The sequence below is a fragment of the Herpailurus yagouaroundi genome, unplaced genomic scaffold (assembly GCF_014898765.1).
Source record: "Herpailurus yagouaroundi ecotype Mexico unplaced genomic scaffold, PumYag 483, whole genome shotgun sequence".
In the NCBI taxonomy this organism is placed as follows: Eukaryota; Metazoa; Chordata; class Mammalia; order Carnivora; family Felidae; genus Herpailurus; species Herpailurus yagouaroundi.
In genome coordinates this window covers 736,795-751,648 of record NW_024412700.1, presented here as the reverse complement: position 1 = coordinate 751,648, position 14,854 = coordinate 736,795, and the positions used below count along the sequence as shown (strand labels likewise).

Here is a 14,854-nt window from a genome sequence, read left to right as displayed (position 1 = left end):
TGGGGCTTGAACTCATGGACCGCGAGATCATGACCTGAGCTGAAGTCGGACGCTTAACCGACTAAGCCACCCAGGCGCCCCTCAGGAGTTATTTCTGAGAGTTAGGTCTGCCGGGCAGCCAATCAGTTGTTGTTCTCGAGCGTGTTGGTCTCAGGACACTTCTGCCCTCGTCATTCGTGAGGACCCAGGCTTTTATTTGTATGGGTCTCCTCTGTCGTTATCGACCATATGGAAAATTAAAGCTGAGAAATTTGAAAAAATATTAATTTATCTAAAAGATCAATAATAAACTCAGATATTACCAGAAATATATATTTTTTAACGTATATTTATTTTGGAGAGAGCAAGCGGGCGAGTGTGCACACGAGAGGGAGAGGGGCAGGGAGAGAGGGAGACACGGAATCCGAAACAGGCTCCAGGCCCCGAGCTGTCAGCACCGAGCCCGACGCGGGGCTCAAACTCACGGACCGTGAGATCGTGACCTGAGCCGAACTTGGACGCTCGCCCACTGAGCCTCCCAGGTGCTCCTAGATAAATTTTTACTCAAAAAAAAAAAAAAAAAAAATTAGGAGAGTAGCATCACTTTATTCTACTGCAAATCTTTTTAAAGCCTGGGTTAAAAGACAGTGGGACTCTCCTATCCGCTCCGGCATTCATTCCGTTGCCATATGTTGTCTTGGATGAAGTACGTGAAGAAATTCCAGCCTCGAGCGGAGATGTGGTTGGAAAAGAGAGGCGTATTTTAACAGCCTCTTCCGAAAATTGTGGGTAGTCTTGACAAGTAGTAGTTTCTGAAAGGTTAGCTGCGACGTGGAATCTGAAACCCTATGAATGAGTTTCCGTAGTCTACTTAACAGAGTCTGTTCTATTTACATTAACATCTATCCGTCCGTCCCGCCCTGCACTTTGAGTCGATCTTTAGCCCACGCGTGATCTTGTGATGTCGTGCGTTGATCATTGGGAAGATACGGGGTCCCTGACCAATGCAGATCTTCCAAATGTCAACACATTTTATCACGGCATCCGAAAAACCAAATCACCTTTATTAGTAACACTGCAGTCTCCCTGGGAGAAGTCTCTAAGTCTCGGGAAGCTGTCAAGCTTCATTATGACAGACACTGCTTTTCCAAGATTCTGACTTTTGCTTGAAAAACTCAAGTGGCATCATCGGCAACAGATATGGGCAGTTGTTTGCCTTGAAGCGACAGGTTCCCTTTGTTCATTTTGGAAAAAAATGTCTGCCAGATACCCAAGTCTGAACAACCGCAGTTTTTCGGTGTCTCGTTAAAAAGGCAGCTCAGGGGCGCTTGGGTGGCTCCGTCGGTGAAGCGTCTGACTTCGGCTCAGGTCATGATCTCGCGGTCCGTGAGTTCGAGCCCCGCGTCGGACTCTGTGCTGATGGCTCGGAGCCTGGAGCCTGTTTCGGGTTCTGTGTCTCCCTCTCTCTCTGCCCCTTCCCCGCTTGTGCACGCGCGCGTGCTCTCTCGCGCGCTCTCTCTCTCAAATATAAATAAAAACATTATAAAATTAAAAACAAAGCAGGATATGTACTGAAGGGTTGAGATTTAATAAAATGAATACATTCTACGCCCTCAAAGATACTCTCATGTGAAACTGGCTTATTTCCTCCACGGTGGAAGCTGAGCGTCATTTGCCACCAGCTTGGTGTGAGATGAAATGCCGGAGAATTCTGGGGCGCCGACGTCGATGGGGCTCAAGCAGTAGTGGGTGAAAAGCAGATATTTATTGCCTTAGTGTTCTCATGAGACATGTTCACTGCGCCGTTGTAAGGCGTCCCCACAATCCATACATCTTTCAGAATGCTAACGACAGAGACGGGGACTGATGAGTTTCATAGGATTTATGACCGTATCGGGATCCCCTGTTTGGTCCCCGTCTTAACACGCCAGCCATGCCCTGGAGGGAAAGGGTTCCTAACCGTCCGCCTTTCAGCAGGAAACTAATAAACCATTTTTCTTGAAAATGTTTGATGTTTGAAAAAAAGTGGAAATGCTAATACCTAGTCTTTATTCTGTTACCACTCCCGTGTGTGTGGGTGCACTTTTCCTCCTAGATATGTAGACTATATACCTGAATATACCTTTTCTGGTTTTTTTTTTTTTTTCATGTTCATTTGTTTTTGAGAGAGAGAGTATAAGCGGGGGGTGGGGACAGAGAGAGGAGGGGACAGAGGATCTGAAGCAGCCTCTGTACTGACAGCACAGAGCCCAGTGTGGGGCTCAAACTCACGAACTGTGAGATCATGACCTGAGCTGGAGTCCAACCCTTAACGGACTGAGCCACCCCGGCGCCCCCCCCGCCCCCCGCAAATATACCTTTAAAAAGCACCAAGTGACATGTCAAAGGTTTGGTCTAGACCAACTTTACACTCTATTACTTGTGCCTTAAAAATGAATGAGTTGAAATCATTTTTCCCTCGGGCCTCATTTATTCCTTATAGACACTGGCTACTCTCTGTGCTGAAGAGAAACTTAATCATGTTTGGTGAACAAACAACACTTCCTGGAACTGATGTCCCATGTGCGTGACTAAATCGTTCAGCCCAGAGACATCGGGGGTTATACACCATCTTCCTTTATTATCCTGTTTATGGCTATAAACTACGATAAGGAAAAATCTTGACCCACTACTCACACACGTGTGTGTATAATTAAGACAGCTTTCTGGAAACAGTGATCACCCTCAGTGCAAAGTGGGATTTCTGTGAGATTTCATTTTAAACCAAGCTAGTCCTTTCTTGTTGTTGTTTGTTTATTTTTGAGAGAGAGAAAGAGCATGAACGGGGGAAGGGGCAGAGAGAGAGAGGGAGACCCAGAATCCGAAGCAGGCTCTGGGCTCTGAGCTGTCGGCACAGAGCCCCACGCGGGGCTCGAACTCACAGACCGCGAGATCGTGACCTGAGCCGAAGTCGGACGCTTCGCCGACGGAGCCACCCAGGAGCCCCTAAACTGCCACATTAAACGACTTTCGTCACCCGTGAATGGGTCACAGTATACAGTTTTTAAACCAGGGGTTTAGACTTGGTTTCTTACAGGCTGTTTTCTCAAATTCCTGGTGTGGTGGACATTTTGGGGCCGTGGCGACTCGGGGCTGCTGTGTGTCTAATGCAAGTGTCTCTTCTCTTTCATTCTGTTGACCTCTCTTATTGCTTCCTTGAGAGGACCCCGTCTTCTCACTGAAAGTCCCCTGCTTTGCCCATGTGGATACCAGCCCTGGCATTCTGGATTCTGGTGCTGACTTCTCTTACTCTCGTAGACCAGTTTTCCCAAAGTGTACGGTGAATACCACTGTGGTATGCAGGATAATTTTAGGTGGTGTAAGGATGAACATTTAAAAAAAAATTTTTTTTTTCAACGTTTATTTATTTTTGGGACAGAGAGAGACAGAGCATGAACGGGGGAGGGGCAGAGAGAGAGGGAGACACAGAATCGGAAACAGGCTCCAGGCTCTGAGCCATCAGCCCAGAGCCCGACGCGGGGCTCGAACTCCCGGACCGCGAGATCGTGACCTGGCTGAAGTCGGACGCTGATCCGACTGCGCCACCCAGGCGCCCCAAGGATGAACATTTTAATAGCTACATATTTGTGCGTCACGGAGAAATATATCTAGAACACCCATACCTTTGGTTTCCTGGAGTTGGCGGCTAAAGGCTAATTTTTTAAGTCAATTTTATCTTCTTTTTTTAAGTTAATTTTTTTGAGAGAGACGGGGGGTGGCGTGGGGAGTGCAGAGAGAGAGGAGAATCTCCAGTGCCGTTAGCCTAGAGCCTAATGTAGGGCTCAGTCTCACAAACAGGACACAAACCGTGTGATCATGACCTGGGCCAAAATCAAGAGTCAGATGCTCAACCAATGGCACCCAGCTGCCCCTAAGGTGAATTTTAAATCATTGTACCAGTTGCACGGAGAGAGGACAAAATGACTGAAGGTTGAGGAGCAGAGCTGCTGAATCCAGGCCCCGTCTGTCTCGCCCTCCCTTCCCTCACATACTCACAAACCCTAGTTACCTGCCTGAGCTACCTCTTGGACAGCCAACCAACACTTGGAACTCAGCAGGTTTAACCCCAGCATTTCTCCTTTCTTACCTCAAATGGGCTCATCCTGTCCGTTTTCCCCGATGTCCTAGTCCCTTCTGTGTATTTCATAATCCATGGAAATACCAAGTCCAAACTCCTCACTATCGCTGCGATGCTTCTCAGAGTAGCTTGCTTCATTTTTCCATTCGTCGGAAGGACATCGTAAAACCTTCATGTGGATTCCAGCCTCTCCCACGCCCATCCCTTTCCACTCTACACCGCTGTTAAGATCTTTTGATGTCATCAGAGCAGGCTGCGGAAGTTACATCCCCCTCCTCGCATCCTACCGCATGAAATCGAATCCGGTCCCCTTGGCCCCCAGGGGTCTCTAGCGATCTAGCCTTAATTTCCGTACTGGAACACTCCGCGCTCAGATCAAGGCCATTCGCCTGCTGTGTCCTGCAGGTGTCTTGACCCCTCGAGCTTTTCTGCCGTGGCCACCACCTGAAGTGGCCTCCTTCCCTTGCTTCCTTTAAATCTGCCTCGATTCGCCTCCTAAAGGAAGCCGTGCGTCTCAAAGGATTCTCAGCATTTGCGCACACTCTGCGGTCGCTCTTGAGCTGCTTTGTGTCTTTGTTGTTGTTGTTGTTGTTGTTGTTGTTGTTGTTGTTGTTTTCAACTTAACCGACTTTGTAATTTTTGACAGCGTTATATATATGCAGAAATACAGTTTTCACGATTAGGCTAAAACCTCCCCCTGATTAGCATCTCACCTCCCAAGGGCAGGGCCGAGATCGGCTAGAGTTCCCAAACACCCTGTGGGATGCTTTTGGCTGCAAAGTAACAGAAAACCGCGACTCAAAGTGGCCTGAAGGATAAAGACATCTACTGCCTCAGGTTACAGGTACAGAAGTAGGACAGGCCCCAGGCAGGGGGAGATACAGGCCTGCTCAGTGATGTCACCAAGGACCCAAGTCCTTTCTCTTACTCAGCCCTGGCTTCATCTGAAGGCTGGTCCTCAGTAGCAGCCGAGGCTACGTGCTCTCTGCGGCCAGAACGGGGTGGGGCGGGGACGTGCTTACCTGCGTGCGGGCGTGGATCCTCTTCACCCATAAGCCCTCCCTTTTACTCCAGGAGAGTAAGAAACGCTGTCACCATCGCGACTCACGTAAGCGAAGGGTGTGCAGTGCGACGAAGTGAAGGACTTGTTCTAGGAAAGAAGTTGGTAGAAGAGGCGTGGATGCCACGCAGGCAAAACCAACAGGATCCACTACAACGTGGTTCAATGTGCCATGCCCTGAGGGGTACACACTGCAAATAAGGGGTTGCAAGGGAGGCTAAGGTGGGAAATGTATCTGTGTCTACACTCTGCGTCTACGGATATACACATAGGGACACCTATATTCTTACACACGTAATTCATAATATCACATATACACGTGTATATTACATAGATAACATCATGTAGAGTATGAGAAATACTGTCTTTTCCAAATCAAGGCATAAAGAAAATGGTACATTTAGATAAGAATCAGCGTGTACGTGAAACACGCTACCATGGAAGAATAGGTAAAATTATACAGCCCCTGGGAACCACAACATAAAGAACTAAAGGTAAGAGGCACCAAACGATGTGAATCCTCAGGTGGGAAATCCTAACCAAGCCACAAAGCAGCCGCGAGAACTTACAAGTACGTTTATCACAGTCGCAGGGTATGAAGCTAACATACAAAAATCAATTACGTCTTCCGTGAGATGCTAACAGCAAACAATTAGCACATGAAATCTGGGAAAGAGTTTCACTGACAAAAGCATCAGAAAAACGCCCCCCCCCATCAGATACTTAGGAAAAAATTTAGTAAAAGATGTGTGGGACCTCTGCACTGAAAACCACAGAAGACGGCTGAGAGAGACCAAAGCGAACACAAATGAGCAGAGAGGTAAACCATGGTCCTGAATCGGAAGGCCTGACGTTGTGAAGATGTGAATTCTTCCCAAATGGACCAACAAGTAAAACGGAATCCCAACCAAAATTCCAGGAGGCTTTTGGTTATTCTGAATTGTATGTGGAAACACAAAGGGCTTAGGGGAGCCAAAGCAAGTTTTTTAAATGAAGAACAAAGTTGGAAAATATTCACCACCTGATTTCAAGACTTACTACAGACCTACGATGATCAAGAAGGGGCGCCTGGGTGGTTCAGTCGGTTAAGTGTCTGACTTCGGCTCAGGTCATGATCTCGCGCTTTGTGGGTTCAAGGCCCACGTCGGGCTCTGTGCTGACAGCTCGGAGCCCGGAGCCTGCTTTGGATTCTGTGTCTCCCTCTCTCTCTGCCCCTCCCCCACTCGTGCTCTGTCTCTCAAAAATGAACATTAAATTTTTTTTTTTTTAAAGAAAGGGTGGTCATGATGAAAGTATAGATTGAGATCATTGAACAGAGTGGAGAGGCCAGAGACAGATGCCCCATATATAGTAGGTTGACCTTAGATAAAGATGCCAAGGCAATCTTTTATTTTCATTGGGGAAAATAAAGTCTTTTAAATTTTTTTAATGTTTATTTATCTTTGAGAGAGAGACAGATAAAGCATGAGTGGGGGAGGAGCAGAGAGAGAGAGGGAGACACAGAATCTGAAGCAGGCTCCAGGCTCCGAGCTGTCAGCACAGAGCCCGACGCGGGGCTCGAACCCACGAACCGCAAGATCATGACCTGAGCCAAAGTCAGACACTTAACCAACTGAGCCACCCAGGCGCCCCAATAAAGTCTTTTATTGGGAACAACTAGACATCAGTATGGGCAAAAAATGAACCTAAACTCTCACCATCCATCCTAATAAAAAATTAAACCAAAACAGATCAGAGACCTAAATGAAAAAAAATTCTAGAAGGAAACACTGAAGAAAATTTTCACACTCTTGGGGGGCAGGAGGCAAAGAGTTCTTAGGACACAAAATGCATGAATCATGAAAGGATAAATTGGATCTCATGAACCTCAGAATCATTATGCTAAGTGAAATAATCCAGGAGCAAAAAAGTATCTACTGAATGCTTCCATGTATAGAAAATTCTGGAAAATATCTATGATAGCAGCAAAAACTAGATCACTGATTGCTGAAGGAGGGATGAACCACAAAGGGGCACGAGGAAATGTCTGGGGTGAGAGAAATGTATGTATCTTGATTGGAATGAAGGTTTTTTTGTTGACTCATCAGATTATACACTTGAAATGGATACCGTTTATTGTAGGCAAATTTTATCAATAAAAAAGAGACACTAAATACCCTTCTGAAAAGATTTATAACTTGAGGTCTGCGGGGCCTGTCTCTACACTTAGTTGGTTGGCTCTGTGTCCCCAGTTCACGACAACCCTCCTGATTGGCTACATGACATCGTAAACAGTGAGTAAAGATCACCAGATTCCTCAGAGCCAAGTGCAGAAGAGGCAACAGAAGAATTAACAGGTCCCTTTGATTTCAACTTGACTATTATACTTCCTTCCAAGCACTTTATGTAGAACACAGCAGAAAAATGGCAGTGGTCTGTTAATCACTTTTGTCAATTTTCACCAATTTCTAGCCAGAGTTTCTATACATGAAGGAATTAAAAAAACCCGAAAAGCTATTCTCATTGGTCTCTTCTGAAAAGGGCTAATGACTAGGCCAGTTGTAAGAGGAAGAGGAGAGAACAGTGAAAAAAGCCATCATGGGACTTTATATCACTTTTTGTGTCGCTCTATTTTTTTTTTTTTTTGAGATTTATTTTTAAGTCATCTCCACACCCATGTGGGACTTGAACTCACAGCCCTGGGATCCACCGACTAAACCAGCCAGGCACCCCGTTTTGTGTCACTGTGTAATAGAAACACAGAAAAAAAGTTTATGGCTTGATGCACTAAGAATTGAAAGGTTAATTGAACAAATTGAGCAGTACTTATTAATTTGCAAAGGATTACGGGACACCAAGAATTACCAGGAGAATAGAATATATTTAGCTCCCAGTAAGTCATGTCAAACACAAAGCTAAGAATAAAATATTTTGGTTAGCAAAAAATAACAGCAAATTTGGATTTACTTGTGAAAACCAAGAGAAAGACGTATTTCAGACCCTAACTGCTGAGCTCCACAAACGTGGAACTTGAAGAGGAACAAACTGATCCTATGTAGGTGTAGGGTTCCCACTTCTTATCTTTGATATGCATTTCTAATCACAGCAGATATTTTATTGACCACCGACCATGGTGCCTGGCATACAGCAGCTACTGAATATATGTTCAACGTCTGTCTTCAAAACCTTAACATTGTCTACTTTTTGAAAGAAGACAGTTTAACAGAAAGAATCCGGGCAAAAGGGACATTTTTGGTTTAGTTCATTTTCTTCCTCTCTTATTTAATCCTTTGAAATAGGTTTTTTACTTATTTACTTTTAAAGTAAGTTCTCCACCCAGCGTGGGGCTTGAACTCACAGCCCCAAGATCAAGAGCCACACGCTCTCTACCTACAGAGCCAGCCAGGCGCCTCTCTGAAACAGGTTTTCAGCTGACTGGAAGCCCCACTGAGCGTCGCGGTGGAGATGGACACTACGAGGGTGACCTCCCAGGTCACGAAGACAGGTAGAGAGGACTCAAGACCTACTTTAGGGGGATGAGTTTGAGTTGTCCATAGAAGATTCGAATGGAGAAGACCAGGAAGCAGTCCGGAACTCAGGCTTGCTGTGAGCTTGTGACCGAGGCTTGGAGGTGTTCCGCGCAGAGGAGGGGTCAGAGCGAGTGGCAGGAACAGGCAGATCCCATCCTGGCACCAGTGGGCGCCCCTGTCCCACCTCCCCTTCCGCACACAGGACCCCTTTAAGGCAGCGGTGGCGGGGCGGGGGAGGCGGGGACCTCAACGCTGCTGGTTTCCAAATGCTAAATTATTCAGGAGCCACTTATCCAGTATTTAAGGTTGATTTTTTTCTTGCAGTAGCTTTTTAAGATAAAATAAAAGGTAAAGCGAACTCCTATCTGACCTCAGCCCATAAAGGAAAAGCTTTTTTGGCAGTCATTTTGTGATCAAGTTTTCCTGTCTGGTAGTGATTCAAAATACTGTCTTTTGCTGCACCTAGGCACAGCTGTGTTAGACAAACCTTAATAATTTAGCATTTTTCACCAACCAGCAGGTCAGGCTGCTAATGGCTCCGTGGTTTTCAGGCATTCAATAAAATTCAACTCCAGCTGCCTGTTCCCTCCCATCATCCTGGAGTGCAGCAGGCCAGACTGGCTGCAGAGGCCGATAGAATATGGTAGAAATACTGAGATCTGCAGGAGGCCCAGCTAGGAAAACCCGGCACCTGTCTCTACCGTGATCTGCCACGTTCAGTTCTCGAGAGAGTTGAGGTGGCATCCACGTAAGCCCCTTCTTTTTGTTTTCTTAATTTATTTATTTTTGAGAGAGAGAGAGACAAAGCACAAGTGGGGGAGGGGCAGAGAGGGAGACACAGAATCTGAAGCAGGCTCCTGGCTCCGAGCTGTCAGCACAGAGCCCGACGCGGGGCTCAAACCTACGAACCTTGAGGTCATGACCTGAGCCGAAGTCGGCCGCTTCACCGACTGAGCCACCCAGGCGCCCCTGCAACCCCCTTCTCTGCATGCAGAACACTGCCCGAAACCTTCCCTCTCCTGGCTTCCCCGTCTCCCCAAAATAGCTCACATTGAGTCTGGCTTATAAGTCAGTTGAGACTCTAAGAAAACATCACCTAAAATATCACCATGAAAGGGCAACTAACAATCACCAACCTTAAATGGTTTGTGCCAACCAATCCATCACTCATTTCACCCTGTCAACAAGTGTGTACATTGCAGACCCTCAAATTCCTGAAATTGACCTGGTATATTATAGAGGACAGTTTAATCTGGGAGCTATCCTACTAAGTGAAAGCAACCCGTGGAAATAAATTCTGCCTCCCGAACATATAGGACAGAAACGGTTTTATTTGAGCCTTCTCCTGCACACCCATTATCAAGTGAAGTGAAATCTGAGAAACTGACATTAATTTGTTTTAAGTTCTATTCTCTACCAACTTCAGCAGTAATGGCTACAGGACTTTTTAAGCCTGAGAACCACGTTTGCGAGCACACAGCTTCTGGAAATACTCCCACTCGTGGCCTGTTTCTGCCTCCCCAAAACAACTCATCAGGAGTACAGGTGAAATTGATGATACTTCCAATAAACACCAATTAGAGATTTATTTTTACAATTATACTAGGATTCCTGCAAGAAATTAAAATGCAGACCTTTCAAAAATTAGAATGATTGACACTTCCACTCTGTACCCCTGTGCTTTTTTTTTTATTATTATTAAGCTTTTTATTTTGAGCTCATTGTAGATTCACATGCAGTTGTAATATACGTGTGCCCTCTACCTGGTTTCCCCCAAGGGTAACATCTTACAAAACTAAAGCGCAGGAGAAATGGACGCCCCCCCCCCCCCCCACTGCTAGCGAAAATGTAAAAAGGTACAGCCACCGTGGAAAACAGTTCGGCAATTTCTCAAAATGTTAAATATAGAGTTACCATATGACCCAGAAATTCTATTCCTGGGTCTATACCCAAGAGAAATGAAAACATATGTCCACACAGATCACTTGTACATGAATGTTTATAGCACCGATATTCACAATAGCCAAAATGGGGAGAATGGATACATAAAATGTGGTCTATGCATTCAATGGAATATTACTCAGCAATAAAAAGAAAGGAAGTGTTGATCCATGTTACAGCGTGGACACTGAGTGAAAGAAGCTAGAGATTAAAAAAAAAAAAAAAAACCTACACATTTTATGATTCCACGTCAGTGAAGTTTGCCAGAATAGGCAAATCTATGAAGACAGAAAATAGGTTAGTGGTTGCCTGGGGCTGGGAATGGAGAGAGGTTAAGAGAGTGATAAGGAATGACCGTTAGTGGGTACAGGGTTTCTCTTTGAGATGATGAAATGCTGTAAACACAGATAGTGGCACAACTCGGTGAATATACCGAACACGTATTTTTATGGTATGTGAATCCTATCTCAATAAAAAAAAATTTTTTTTTAATTACCCTAACTGGTCATTTCCTCCACACAAATAAGTGTGGCTTGACTCATGGGAGGAAAAAGACAGTATAACACAAGCAGGATGTTGACATTGATTCAGTCAAGATGCCAAACGGTTCCTTCACCACAAGGACCCCTTGTGCTGCCCTTTTTTAGCCACAGGTACCTCTGTCTCCCACCCCCATCCTGACCCCTGCACCCACTAATCTGTGCTCCACTTGTACAATTTTGTCATTTCAAGAATGTTATATAAATGGAGTAACATAGTACGTAACCTTTGGGGATGGGTTTCTCCCATTCATCCTAACTCCCTGGACATCCATGCGAGTGGTTGTGTGTATCGATAATTCATTCCTTTTTATTGCTGAGTACTATTCCCAGGTATAGACGTAACATATTTTGTTTACCAGTCGCCTGCTGAACGACATCTGTTATCTCTGGTTTGGGCTATTACAAATGAAACTTCTATGAACATGGTATACAGGTTTTCACGTAAACGTAAGCTTCCATTTCCCGGATAAATGCCCAAGGCTGCAAACGATGTGTCACGTAGCAGCCTGCGTGTTTAGCTTCAAAGGAAACTGCCGAGTTGTCTTCCAGCGCAGTGGTATAATTTGCCATCCCCACAGCAATGCAGAAGCGATGGTCCTCACCAGCATGTGCTGTTTATTTTTGTTTTGGCCATTCTAATAGGGGTGTGGTCACAGCTCACCGTGGTTTTAATTTGCACGTCCCTGATGGCTCGTGTTGTCAAACATCTTTTCACGGGCTTGTTGCCATTTGCCTGTCTTTTTCCTGTCCTAACTGAATTCTAACTTTTATTTTTCTAAGCTGGAGTTTTGAGAGTTCTTTATGTCTACCAGATGCCAGTCATTTGTTGGCTCTGCGGTTTTACAAGTATTTTCTCCTATTCTGGCACGAGTCTTTTCATCCTCTTAACAAGGTTTGTCACCGAGCAGACATTTTTTTTTATTTTTATTTTTTTATTTTTTTCAACGTTTATTTATTTTTGGGACAGAGAGAGACAGAGCATGAAAGTGGGAGGGGCAGAGAGAGAGGGAGACACAGAATCGGAAACAGGCTCCAGGCTCCGAGCCATCAGCCCAGAGCCCGACGCGGGGCTCGAACTCACAGAGCGCGAGATCGTGACCTGGCTGAAGTCGGACGCTTAACCGACTGCGCCACCCAGGCGCCCCCCGAGCAGACATTTTTAATTTTACTGGGGTTCCGTGTGTTCATTTTACCTTTTATGGATCATGCTTTTTGATATCAAGCCTTACTCTTCGCCTAGTAATAGATCCCAAATGGTTTGCTTTTCTTTTTCTAGAAGTTTTATAATTCTGCATTTTATTTTTAAGTCCATGACCCAATTTGAGTTCATTTTTGTATAAGGTGTGAGGCTTACATTGAGGTTGAGGCTTATTTTTTTTGCCTATCCGCGTCTGATTGCACCACTGTTTTTGCACCTTCCTCAAGCCCATATTAATGTGGGTCTATTTCTAGTTCTCTGTTTCGGTTGATTATGTGTCTCTCCCCCTACCAGTACCAAACAGTAGTGACTACTCCTACCTCATCATTTTCAAGACTGTTTTAGCTATTCTACAGCCTGTGCCTTTCCACACAAATTTATGAATGAGTTCATCTTGTCTACCGTACAACCTCGGCTTGGGTCATGATCCCCTGGTTCACGAGTTTGAGCCTCAAATTAGGTTCTGTGCTAACAGTGCTGAACCTGCTTGGGATTCTCTCTCCCTGCCCCTCCCCCCCTCACGCTCTCCTGTGCCGTGCTCTCTCCCTCTGTCTCTCGAAATAAAGAAGTAAAGTTAAAAAAAAAAAAAAAGAAAGAAAGAAAACCTGGTTAGGATCTTGGTGGGAATTGCATTAAACGCAGAGATCAATCTGGGGGAAGACGGACCACTTTGCCATGTTGGGTCTTCCCATGCATAAACACGGGATGTCTCTCCATTTATTTAGGATTTCTTCCATTACAACCACATAGTAATTTTCAGCATACGGATCCTGTACATGTTAAGTGTATCCCTACATCACGTTCTCTACAGTTGATCATAGTATTGTTTGTAATAGCACTTTCCACATGTTCATTGTTAGTAGGTGGAAATGCAATTGATTTCTAGGTGTTGATCTTGCAGCCTACGACCTGGCTGAACTCACCAGTTCTCGTTTTGGTTGTTTTTGTTTTGTTTTGTTTTTCAATAGATTCCTTGGAACTTTCTGTGAAGACAACCATGTCATCTGAACATAGGGAGGATTTTACTTCTTCCTTTGCAATTTGCATGGCTTTTCTTTCTTTCTTGCCTTACTGCGGCGGCTGGAACTTCCAGCGATGTGTTGAATAAAAATAGTGTGAAAGCAGGCAGAGTTGCCTTGTTCCTGAGCTTAGAGGGAAAGCATTCAGGCTCTTGCTGTTAAATATGACGCAGCTGCAGGGTTTGTTTTTGGTTTGTTTTGTTTTGTTTTGACCAACAAAGGTCTTACAAAATTAGTTTTGTCCTCTTCTCCCCCCCCCCCGCCCCCCACATACCCTTTTTGAGAAGCAGCTAAGTCTCAACTTGGGGATTGGCCCAACCGAGATGACAGAGCAAAAAGGAACCGCAAAGGAGATTTTAGTACTTCCTCTTCCAGGCCAGGCTTGCAAGAGTGATAAAACTAGGCTTCCTTTCGGGGGGGTGGGGGGGGTGTACTTTACAGCCCTAATCAGCGCCAGGGAGCTAATCTGCCAGGGCCCTTGCAGTCTGCAGTGAGCTAAGGGCACCCCGTAGATGGGGCAGAAATTGGCTGTCACACCCGAGAGCCTCGGGGAGTGGGGCGCCTGTCCCCTCTCCCACTGCCCTGCTCTCCCAGGCAGCTCTGGCAACTTCGCTTGCCTGCCACCCCGAGCTGCTGCCGATAGCGGCGTCTCAGATACCCAGATCCAGGGTGACAGGAGTGGCCGGGGCCAGATTGAGATTTGTGCGAGCTTTTGGCAATGGCTCAGCCCAAGCGAAGGATCAGCTGCGAAGAAAGGGAGCAAATTAAGACTTCCGTGGCTGGGTAAAACTGATAGCAACAAAGTGCAGCTACAATACGTGTAATCCCCGGAACATTTCTTGTTTTTAATGGGGGCAGGGGATGGTTAGTTTAATCTAAAATTTAAAAAAGAAAAGCCATCACACCCCGCCCCCCAGTCCGCGTTGCCCTCTCCCCTCCGGGGTCCCCGCAGGCCCCCGCCCCTCTCTCCCGGGCGTCGCCCCGCCCACCCGGCGGCGCTCCCCTCTCGCCCCACCCCCGGGCTGGCCGAGACCACACCTGCGCAGGTTAAGCCTGCGGGGACGCGCCGCCCGTGGGTGGCGGGGAAGGTGAGCGGGGGAGCGCGGGGGGGCGGGGGGAGGTGGGAGGACCCGGCGAGGCTGGGAAAACGGGCCTCCGCTAATGGCGGCCCGGCGGCCGAAGCGGGAAGGAGGGCCGCGGCCGGAGGGGGGCGCCCCGGCCGCCGTCGCGCGAGCCGGCCCCGGGCTCTTCGGGGTCCTCTTCCCACGCTTCCTCCCCGCCGGTCCGTACCAAAGCCGCCGGGGGGCGGGGGGGCGGACCGTTCCACTCGGGGAGGGGCGGCGGGTTAGGCCGCGGCCCGCGCCACCTGCGGCCCCCGGACGGGGGCGGGGGCTGAGGGGCCGGGGCCGCGTCGTCCTCTCCGTTCCCCCTCGGTTCCCTGCCGGCGGGCGGGGCCGCCCCGGCCGGGCCGCCCGCCTGCCGCCGCCGG

General features: G+C 47.0%; 1 protein-coding gene across 8 annotated transcripts in view; it reads left to right on the top strand.

The window, feature by feature from the left end:
* PRKAG2 (protein kinase AMP-activated non-catalytic subunit gamma 2) overlaps positions 1–14,854 on the top strand; it is a 262,603-nt gene that overhangs the window by 183,550 nt on the left and 64,199 nt on the right. For 2 of the 8 annotated variants that reach the window (XM_040464573.1, XM_040464571.1), the window contains exon 1: positions 14,352–14,453. The exons of 4 other annotated variants lie outside the window; for them this stretch is intronic. The gene's annotated coding sequence lies outside the window, so the exon portion shown is untranslated. Of the gene's footprint in view, positions 1–14,351; positions 14,454–14,630; positions 14,648–14,854 lie in introns of those variants that run through there. 2 more of the 8 variants (XM_040464572.1, XM_040464574.1) reach the window with 2 other exon arrangements.